This window comes from Solanum tuberosum, unplaced genomic scaffold (genome assembly GCF_000226075.1).
Source record: "Solanum tuberosum cultivar DM 1-3 516 R44 unplaced genomic scaffold, SolTub_3.0 scf00071, whole genome shotgun sequence".
Taxonomy (NCBI): domain Eukaryota; kingdom Viridiplantae; phylum Streptophyta; class Magnoliopsida; order Solanales; family Solanaceae; genus Solanum; species Solanum tuberosum.
In genome coordinates this window covers 1,296,091-1,308,033 of record NW_006238997.1, presented here as the reverse complement: position 1 = coordinate 1,308,033, position 11,943 = coordinate 1,296,091, and the positions used below count along the sequence as shown (strand labels likewise).

General features: G+C 33.2%; 1 long non-coding RNA gene across 2 annotated transcripts; it reads right to left on the bottom strand.

Annotated features, from left to right (window-relative positions):
- Nucleotides 1–5,251: 5,251 nt before the first annotated feature.
- On the bottom strand, nucleotides 5,252–11,624 carry LOC107060291 (uncharacterized). 2 transcript variants are annotated; one of them, XR_001473252.1, is made up of 4 exons: nucleotides 11,423–11,624; nucleotides 10,919–11,017; nucleotides 9,699–9,860; nucleotides 5,252–5,519 (listed from the first exon to the last, which is right to left on the bottom strand). It is a non-coding gene; the product is annotated as an uncharacterized lncRNA (long non-coding RNA). The 2 variants fall into 2 exon arrangements; XR_001473251.1 differs by lacking the exon at nucleotides 5,252–5,519 and having other exon boundaries at nucleotides 8,543–9,860.
- Between the last annotated feature and the right edge of the window lie 319 nt (nucleotides 11,625–11,943).

Here is an 11,943-nt window from a genome sequence, read left to right as displayed (position 1 = left end):
GCATCTTCTTTTACAATTGCAGCTTTGACGAGAACAACACTTAATGTATCTTCCTCTAAATTGAAGCTTAGCGATGAATCACACTTTGTACCTCTTTCTCTGTAGTTTTGTCTTTCGCGAGAAAGAGATTTTGCCGCAGTTTGTCCTAGTTCTGAAGAGGAACTATTTGTCACATTAGCAACTCATTAAATCAAACTTCAAAAAATGCCCCCATGTCAAAGATAGAGGCTCGCTTATGGCTACATCGATCCATAAAAATAATTTGAAGCAATGATGTTTGATAAAGAGGTGATGCGAACTTGATAAAGACATCCAAGACTAGTTGACAAACCACTTCTTGATGTTTGATTATTTTGTTCTACTTAGACCTTTTGTATGGGATAATATGTCCATTTTTCATCCCTTCTTTATGATGTGTAAAAAAACTCTTGCAATTTTGAAGCAATAAAATGTATTTACTTTACACTTCCATGCAAAACATGTGAGTTTTTTTTTTAATAATTTTTTCTTGGCCACTTATTTCAAGGTTTTCACCTATTGGATTTTTTTTTGGACCATATAGATTTAAATTCATAAGGGCCAAAAGTAACAATTTGAAGTTTTTCTTGACTTGAAGAATTTGCTCGCATTTGAGAAGCATCGTGATTTGAAAACATAGCTTAAATTTGAAGAGCTTCAAAAACTTGAGACTTAGCACAAATTTGATGAGCTTCATGACATGCATTTTAGATTCGTGCGTCGAGAAGCATTTTGACTTGAAGATTTTCCTCGAATTTGATGAGCTTTGAAACTTGAAGATTCAACAGAATTTAATGAACTTTATGACATGCATTTTTGGCTCATGCGTCGAGGATCATTTTGATTTGAAGATTTTGCTCGAATTTGACGAGCTTTGAGACTTGAAGATTCTGCTCCAATTTGAGAAACTTCTTGACTTGAAAACTTAGTTCGAATTTGATGTGCTTTACGACATATATTTTTTTGACTTGTGCGTCAATGATCATTTTGATTTGAAGGATTTGCTCGAATTTGATAAGCTTTGAAACTTGAAGATTTTGCTCAATTTTGAGAAGTCTCATGCTTAAAGACAACTTGAACTCAACGAACTTCACGACATGGAGATTTATGTCAGATTTGATGAGTTTTACGCCATGAAGACTTAGCTTGAATTTGATGAGCTATGAGTATTTTGATTTGAAGACTTAACTCAAATTTGAGGAGCTTTGGAGTTTGAATATTTAGCTTGAATTTGATGAGTTTCATGACATGCATTTTATGCTCGTGCGTCGATGAGCATTATGATTTGCAGTTTAGGCTCGTACATCAAGGAGCACATCGACTTACATAGACTCTTCAATTTTGGTTTCATATGAAAATTTGTCCTCATTCTCAATGTTGATTATATTTTCTTTGTAAGTTTCGAAGTTGGACAACTCGATCTATGTACCATTCGAAAGCAATTCCCGTGATAGATCTAACAAACTGCTTAATAAGATAATCACCATATGTTCCAGCATTATTGCAAGTTTCGACGAAGTGTGCTACATGTTGTTTTGGATTTCCATTGCCGTCGAATTGCTGCAACTTAGGAGGTTGATAGCCAACGTGTATTTTTAGGTTATCAATTCTCTGAGAATACGGCTTTGCATATGTGAGAGGAGACTTTGACGTGCACTCAGATTTATCATTGATAGCCTCTTTTATGAATCCTTCAATTTGTCAATAGGAATCAGTCCTTCGGCAGACACTTGAAACTCGTTGATAATTATTTCTTGTTTTGCGGAGGACTCAATTTTCTCATGAGTTTCATGAAGCATTGCACATAATTGAGTGGATTCTCTTTTCTCCATATTCTCAATCATGTTTGTCAACTTGGTAATTTGGACGTCTTGACCTTTGATGTACGTTGATAGGCCTTCAACTGCTTTCGTCAAATTTGCAAGTTGTTCTTCTATTGTGGAAGTTTCGACCACCATCGTGTGCATTACCATCGTAGGTGATGGAGAATAACATTGATTTTCCCAAACATGAGATGCAAACATGTTGTACGAGGTAGATCATATGCTTAAGACATCATTGTCGGCTGAAGCGAATGACTTTTTGGATGTAGATAGGCTCAATTGGGAAAGAACCCTCTCGACCATTTCAGCGATGTCTTCTTTTGCGGCTTTTGCAGGAGACTTTACACCTTTTGGAGAGGAACCAAAGATAATAGCAGATTTGGACGGCACTCGGGAGGCTTGTTGTCGTAGCAATTTGGCTTGGTTCCTTGTGACAGGTCTCATGCTTCCCTTAGTAATATCAAGGATGTTTTCCTCGGCAATGAAGAATTTGGATCCATCAGTTTTTGCGGATACAGATACAAATTCAGATTTAGATGCAAATGCAGATGCAGATAGGGATGCAAATCCAGATTTAGATGCAGATGCAGATTTTGAGTTGATCTTCTTGAAAGTCATCTCGGCGTTTTTGAACTTTGATCTTCTTGAAGAGAAGAGATGAGAGGTAAAGATTGTCCCACTGGGCGTGCCAATTTGTAAGCGTCTAAAGTTTCAATCCTGAAATACAGCAAACAGGAAAGGAAAATAGCAAGCAAACAACAGTATTTGTATTTGAATTTATGTGAAGGTTACAATCTTCATAAAATCTTTAAGAAAAGATATGTAATCCCCTGATTCTTCTCTTCAATGATGTTATTGATTTGATGGAATACTTGCGGCTCAACTTTTAGAGCGAAGACTTCTTTGTGCTTGCGGCTCAACACATAGAGCGAAGACTTCTTTCTATGCGGAAGACTTGCAGATCACCACTGAAGAGCAAAGATTCTCTATGTATTTCTATGTGTCTTCTTCTTTTCTTCCTCTTTTCTTCTGGTCTTATGAAGACCTCTTTATATAGGCTTGAGCTAGGGTTTTAGGGGTATTTTTGTCCAAGCAATTTTGGTCCTTGGGCTTGAAGAACATGAGTTGGGCTTGTCTTGTCAACTTAATGGACTGACCCAAATGTGATTTGGACTTTATTTAAGTCATATATTTTGACTTATATATTAATCCAACTTTATTAACCAGTAATTTGACTTGATCAATATATCATGAATTTATGGATTAATCCAAAATTTAATATGGATTTATCAATAAAATTTCACTGTCTACAACAAATATTGTGAATATATTTAGAAATTTTTTACAAAAACTATTCTGTCACTATTTTGTAACGGAATATTCCGTCAAAAATTATGTCTCAAATTTGTGACGGAATTTAAGTCAAATACAAGGTTTTATATTGTCACCGTTAGGTCTGTCACTATGTCGCCACAATAATTTTCTGACGGAATTGAAATCCATCACAATGAATTTATGACCCCAGGTTCTGGGACGTCCACTTTTCCGTCACAAATGTTATTTTGTGACGGATTTGTGACATAATCGTCTGTCACAATTTTGCTATTTTCTTGTAGTAAGATGCAATTCTTATTGAGAACCATGTTTGTGCTATTAATCATAAAAAGTACAACGTTGAGATTGTCGCATATGCCACACATGATTCCTATAATCCTATTTTTCTTATCTCTAGACGCTCTTTTTTTCTTTGAAGCAATCTACGCATGGCACATGTACTATACTAGTTCTAATGAAAAGAGGGAGAAATTTAACTATTATGTAATATAGTTTGGGAAAGACTTCAAATAGATAAAAGTGTTTATAATAAATATGTTCTACATATTATTAAAAATGCCTATTAATTTTTTGAAAAAAAAATAGTTATTTCGAAACCAAGTTATTTTTTCTTTCTCATATTTCCATCTGTAAATGAAATATTATTTTTATTTAATTTGTTTTTGTTACTTTTTCTTTTCTTTTTTAGTCCATTAAAAAAAAGTTTTTCTCTTTTTGTCAACTCTTTCATTCTATCACATAACATATTTAAAGGAAAATTTCATAAAATATAGTTATTTAACCTACGTTGCAAGAATATAGCCCAAAACACAATTTCGTATACAATAATGTACATTTTGTATAAAATAAATATACAAAATATTTTTTTCCAGAATTGTGGATGTAATTTTTATATTATTATTGTTGAGTTGGATTTGGCTCATCAAGATCTATCATTTCACTCGGAAATTGGATTTTTGGAGACTGAAAATTGATGTGGACCCAAGACAATACTCTAGGGTTCTTTAGCTCCTCCTTTGGGCCAATTGATGTAAGCATTTAAAATGTTGACCAAGTTATGAATAATCTAGGGTTGCATGTAATTATCTCAATAAAATATTATGACAACACTAAAGAGTTTTATTTAATCTCTTTGATTCATTGTCAAATCAAACCCATTTTCTGAAGGAAAAAAGAGGATAAAATAGCATCACTGAACCTACAAAAAACCATTCCATAGCAAGATATTGGGAATTAATATTCTTATACCCAGATGGAAATCTGAAGCCTCCCATCAACACTAAATACAAAGGAATATTCAATCTTTACAATACCTATTCTTCCCACAGATTTTACTATTAAAATTCTCTCAAGGCTCTCATTTAAATTCCTCTTGCAATTCAGGTCTGTTTCTAAATCTTGACTTATATGTTTCTAAATTGTGACTCTTTTTAATATATATACCCCAAATGTATCAAGATCGGTCTTTCTGAATCCACTTATAACGAGGAGTTCACTCACCATAGGATCATGAAGATATTAGATCGACCTAATAACAATCTTAAGGACTATTCTTTTAGCTCTTTATTTTATAATTAATATGTTATTCAGGAATCTAACTTGAATTATCCCATAATAAACTCATGTGTATCTTTCTAGATTATGGGTTTTGTCAATATGTTAATTTGCCTTGCAGCCCAGAGACGTGTTTTTAATGAATTCAACAAATAAAAAGTACAAGAAATTTTAGTATTATATATGTGGATTGACGATTAATTTCGATTTCATGTATGCTTTTATAATGTAGTATGCAATGTTGTAATTTACCAACGTTGCAGTTTGTCTACTATTGAAGTAAAAAATTAGTTTAAAGATTGATTCTTGGAGAAATATGAATGAATTCGGGGATAGGGTGTGCTCCTTGAATTAGGATACATTTATAAATGGAAAGCTTCATTGGACTACTTCTTAAGGCCTGTCATGACGCAAAGTACCCCTTTGGTGTGACACGGAGAATAGGATCTAGTGAGACCCTAAACAAACCACTTGACATAAGCATGACGTAAAGGAAATACAATAAGAGAGAATAAGCAATCTAAGTCTCAACTCATACAATGACATAAAAGTTACCAACAGAGTTCATAAGAGAATACGTGAAATACTACTAAGTCTGACATAACATTTATAACATTATTGGAGTGGTTGGGACGTAACGCATACACCATGTATAAGTCTGAAACTGAAAGACAACCAAAAATAATAAAAGCATCTAGGCTTCGCTCTCGAACCATGAGGACTCACCACTACGAATAGTAAGTTGAGCAATCCCGATCTAGCCATGGCCAGGAGGAGGAGCGCCAGACCCTATATTATGAGACAATATAGGCACAGATATGCATTAGTACTATGAATGTACTAAGTGAGGGGAAATGCATGAAAACATAAAACATGGAAAATGGTTAAGTTAAGCACAATGTGAATGACCAAGTCAAACACAAATAAACTCCTTTAAAGAGAAATCATAAGTCACGAAAAAGGTCAATGCACACTTGAAAACCATAGGGAAAGCTTTCAAAAATACTTTTGAAGAAAACATAGTTCATTTGTGGATTTTCCGTTAACCGACAATAAGACCATGTGAGTGATAACATAGAATGTGGTGTAACCCTCACCCCTGAAAGAGAGGGTCTACTTGCAAAGGTAGAAATTTGTATTATTCATTAGTGCTAAAGTGGATCACACTAGCTAGATCATTAAAGAAAATCCTACAGGGGCACATAGTTTGGGACAAAGGAATTTCTACTAAAGACCAAACCTCTACTAAATGTAAGGCCTCCATTCAAAAGTCCTCTCTATGCTAGGTAAATCCCTACAGAGAAACATAATCATAATCATATGAAAATACTTTTAAAAGGGACATTTAAGACTATTGATCCAATCATAAGTTCATATTAGAATGACTCATTTCAGAACAGTGATTTCATAAACTTGTTCATAATACAAACTTACCTTTCTAAGCATCTAAATCACGATTCTGTAACAATGTGCAAAAACCTTCAACAAATTATCAAAACTTATCTTAAAAGCATTCTTTCGTAATAAGTCATCAATTTCATAAAAAAACATTAATGGATTCATAATCATAGTTCATAAGTTCATAAGCATAGTTCATATTTATAGAATAGGTTTAGGCATGTGTCCATATGAAATCAAGCAAAAATCATTTAATTGACTTAATATCATGCATAATAAGATCAAATAATAACAATTGAATCATAGTAAATTGGACCCATGAAGATTTGACATAAAACCCTAGAAATTATGTGAAATTGAATTAGAGAATGGAGATTCATTGGGAACCCAATGGATGGAAGGAATACATTGGTGAAGTTCTCACATACCTTGATGATCAAAGACCTAAAAGCAAGAGAGACAATCTTTGAAGCCTTTGAAACCCTAGTTCTTCACCTTGGAGCTTGAGAGAGAATTGGGAGAGGATGAACTTGGAGGAAATTTGGGATTTCAGTGAATGTGAAGGATGGGAAGGCTTAGGGGTATACAATTAGATATAGGGCCTTAGTATGTTCTAGAAAGGATGTAGTTTAGGAGTTAAATGAGTAGGAAAAGACCAAAACAAATAAAATATGTCGGACGACTCCTACTATTCCTACCTATTGTCTATAAAACATTCTACGAACCATCCTGGTCAATCGTATAGTCATGTACTAGGTATAGAAATCCTGTAAAACTTCTACAAGATCCTTCTATGGGTCGTCATCCATTCTAGGGTTTGTAGGTACCACTTGTAGAACACAACTTTATGTCCAAAATCTCACTAAGTCTAGATCACCTCTACGAATCACTTCTACGGCCTGTAACGATTCCTACAGTCTGTCTTGTTCATCTATAGACCATCATTTGAGACTTAAAATTTTCCAAAACTCAACCCAAGTCCTATGACTTCCCACCTACGGCCTGTAGAACTTTCTATTAGTCGTAGGTCAACTAGTAGAACCTACACTAGTGCCAAATTTTGTGCAACTTTTCCTTCCAAACTCAACTTCTAATTTCCAAGTGGTTACGTGGTCTTGGTGAGTATAGAGGTCAAGGAGACCTAGACCATCGTTTATATGGATATGCCTGATGAGTAACGGGGAATGGTAGAATATCCTTCTATTGGAGAAAAATATTTTGGTTTTAATCTAGGAGTGTTGGGAAATAATCTTTCAACACAAAGGTGGGAAATATTTTGGTTTTAATCTAGGAGCTTGAGAGAGAATTGAAGGCTAGAGAGCATTTCGGTGATGAGTTATGCTGGAAGAGAAGGGAATATCAAGATTAAATATTTCATTGAAGTTGATTAAATTCCGTAAAGTTGGTGTGTTTTTTCCTATTTGCGGGTTTATGGGAGGTTTCAGATATCATTTGGATATTAGAAATCATGCACCAAATTTGATGAAAATTAAAAATGGTGGTTAATAGGTTTCTCTGTTTTTTTTTTAAATGGATTTTTAAATTTTCCTTAGATTCAAATTCGGTTGCATAAATTTTGAGCTTCTAAAGAAGAAGGTTTGATTGTCTTTCTCTGCAATTGTGGAAGATTCTTAAGTTTCCTACACGTTTAACGTGTTCAGTGAATTTTTCCCATATTGAACTAGTCGTCTGATTACATTGATTTTCCATGGATTAGAAGTTTTTCTCTTCTTTTTTTTTGTATTTCCCCTGATACATTGACTTGATTCTTAAGTCAAATAGAGTTTAACTTTAGACAACATAAGACAAGGTTTTTTATCTCACCAAGTAATACAGAACCATTGCACCTAGTTCTTTGTGAAGTTTCAATATTTGAAGATCAATAATAATATAATAGGATTTCTTAAGAAATTCTAAAAGAATCCTATTACATTTTGGTTGATCTTCAAATATTTAAACTTCACAAAGAACTAGGTGCAATGGTTATGTATCACTTGGTGAGATAAAAAACCTTGTCTTATGTTGTCTAAAGTTAAACTCTATTTGACTTAAGAATCAAGTCAATGAATCAATGGAAATACATAAAAAAGAAATATTACTAATCCATGCAAAAACAATATCATCAGTCTACAAGTTTCATTTTGGAGTAATTCATTCAACAAGTAAAACGTGTAGGAAACTTAAGAATCTTCCATAAAAAGCAAGAAAATCAAACCTTCTCTGAAAGCTGAAAAGTTTCTGCAATCGAAATGGAATCTGAGGGAAATATTAACATCCATTAAACAAAAAACAGAGCAAACCAATTAACCACCATTGTTAATTTCCATCAACTTTGGTGCAATATTTCTAATATCCAAATGGCATCTGAAGCCTCTCATAAACCCCAAATAGGAGCAAACATACAAACTACGGGTCAGATAACATCCCTGGTCTTATGTTGTTTCAAGTGAAACTCTATTTGACTTAAGAATCAAGTCAATGAATCAATGGAAATACATAAAAAAGAAATATTACTAATCCATGCAAAAACAATATCATCAGTCTACAAGTTTCATTTTGGAGTAATTCATTCAACAAGTAAAACGTGTAGGAAACTTAAGAATCTTCCATAAAAAGCAAGAAAATCAAACCTTCTCTGAAAGCTGAAAAGTTTCTGCAATCGAAATGGAATCTGAGGGAAATATTAACATCCATTAAACAAAAAACAGAGCAAACCAATTAACCACCATTGTTAATTTCCATCAACTTTGGTGCAATATTTCTAATATCCAAATGGCATCTGAAGCCTCTCATAAACCCCAAATAGGAGCAAACATACAAACTTTGCTGAACTTTAATCAACTTCAATAAAATATTCAATCTTGACAATTCCTTGTCTTCCAACAGAACTTATCACTGAAATGCTCTCTAGACTTTCAATGAAATATCTCTAGTTATTTAGGTTTGTTTTGAAATCTTATCTTTCTTTAATATCTAGCCTTGAATTCATCAAGGATCATCTCAGGGTATTTGTTGATAACAAGAAGTGTACTTACCATAGGGTCATGATGAAATTGGATATGGCTAATAACAATCTTCAGGACTGTTCTTTTAACTCTTTATTCTATAATAACTATGTTATTGAGACAAATGACTTGAATTGTCCCATGGAAAATTCCAGTATATCTTTTTTATTGTAGGGTTTATCAATAGATTGTTTTGTCTGGGCGGTGGGATAAGAGACTTTATTTTAAGGCATCCAACAATTAAAAGTACAACAAATTCTCTCAGTCTATACAATGATTGACGAGTAATATCCATTTTAGATATGGTTTTGGATATGATGAGTTTTGTGATGATTATAAGTTAGTATGTATTGTTGTAATCTACAATTGTCACGCCCCAAAAAAGAGCAAGGACAAGAGTCGTATGAACACTTGCTCTAAAAATAAGCTAATAAATGAGCGGAATATAACCAACACATGTTACAAATATAGGCTATAAAGTTGTTGGGCTAAAAATTGCACAACATGATACACATCACAATGTCTAGGAAGCGTCTAGTAGATTTAATACATTGTACTGCCATACCTTGTCGAGATAGACCTCGATGTAACCAATAGCAACTTGTACATATAATCAAAAGTGCTAGACATAAGTTGGATCTGTATAGAGATTGAGCTCTTCAAAACACCAATTGAAGTCGACAAAAGAACCTAACATGGATGTCTTTTGCCCTGTAAACTTGATCTTCTATTTACAATGAAATGGAGTGCCATATATACAGGAACGTCAATACATATACAACATGTACTTGTATGGAAAGTAGACAGAATAATAGGTAGACAAGTATGAAAGCTCATATGAATCAAATGTTAAGTCGAAAGAATTAAGAGCACATAAGAAGTAGATATCGTATATATAAGAGTATCTTATGCACTAACTTAATTAGTTGATCATATAATATATCCAAAGAAAGTTTCAATTACAGTATAAACCTATCGTTTTAATCAGTGAAATGCTTCAACTATTTCTAATACAACTGATCACGCGATGACCTATCAAAGGCGATCCAGGTCAATCGTAAGATATAATCTTCTAAAATTTTATCCCTATGCCTCTATGCATATAGTCTAATTGTGGTCTTGTAGGAGGTACACCCTTCGCTGGCTCACTATGAGGGTCTGCTTGCAGGGCATATGTGCCATGTATCGACTCGAGTAAGGGGAAACTAGAACATGACATATGTGCTGACTCCAAATGCAAATGATGCCACAAGGGCAGGTACACCACATCATTTTGGCTCACTATAATGGTTTGGTCTCAATCATGTGCAAATAATCGCATTGCACGAGTGTATCAAGTAAAATCTATGAATACCCTCCTGTTGCTATCCATTATTAATTAATCCTTAAAAGGCCTATGATAGTGAATTTACAATAAAGATAGATACCCTATCATGTAGACATTCTATATATCACTAAATTCTCTTAAATATAATATTTAGTCGTTCAAATGGTGGCTCGCGCTTTGTTTTTTGACTATATACCAACATATATATGTGAATATATTAAGGTTATTGCTTTATTTCTAACGAGTGACAGATAGGTCATATGACTTCTAAAAATTTCAAGTAATGATACTTATGGTCATATAAAATATTGTGAAACTCAAGTTGAAAGGAGTAATATGAATACATATTCGCTTTCACAATTAGAAAGGGAAATGGAACGTGATTTTGACCTTTACAAAAGAAACATGTGATATAAGGTTGTCCTTTAAAGGTAAGGATAAGTTTTAGCTTCACATACCTTGGATTCTTTCCAAACTAAAGATAGTATCACAAGTCTTCAACAATTAAACCAGCAAAGTTGCATCCCTCACATAGTCATCAAATCCCTTCAAACATCCTATAGGCACCCAATTAATCCAACAAAATCAACTACTAAACTATATATATATATATATATATATATATATATATATATCTGTTCATCAATAATCCGTAGATTTATCCAACAATTCATTGCAATAATACCCACTAATTCTAAAACTAATCAGATTCTTAATAACCATTTGGAGTGAATTCCTTATATAATTTCCCACTTTACAAGGTTCAATCTTAATTATGCCTATAAATAGAAATATCCAAAAATTCACTATTCATATTATTCCCTTTCCATGAACAGTAATTCATCACAAAACCCATTCCGAAAGGTAGTGCAATAATCCCAATTAGATGGTGATTTTTACTTTACACTACATCCCAAATAAGTAAACCATAATTATATTCAAGTGCGGAGTAGAAAATTTACCTATTTGAAATCAACCCAACTTGAGTTCTTGATGAATTTCCACAACTTTTGAACAAAAAATAATAGTTGTCTACCAATTTAGATCACAAACACTTCTCTTCAAGAAAATTCTTATTGCTTTAATTCCCAATTTGCATATTACCACTGAAGGAAGAAGAGAAGAAGAGAGGACAAGAGTGAAGAGCCACGTTCTTTTCTCTAGAGGAAGTGATGCCTTAACTTTCTCCTTTTAGAGTTCCAAATCTTTAAGGAAAAGTTAAAGTGGTCCCACAACTAACACTAATAATTAAATAGGGATAACTTAAATCTCTCTTCATATATCAACTAACAATAAAATTACACCCCTTTTTAATGTATATACATAATTGTTTATGGGCATGCACGTTGCGCATGTAACCGAATTTCATTGACCACAAAATTTTAAGAAATTACATAATTATTGGTATTAAGAAACATTGAGTTATAAATTATATACTAAAGAAGAAGTGCAAATTCTTAAAGTGATATGTTAATCCTACTTG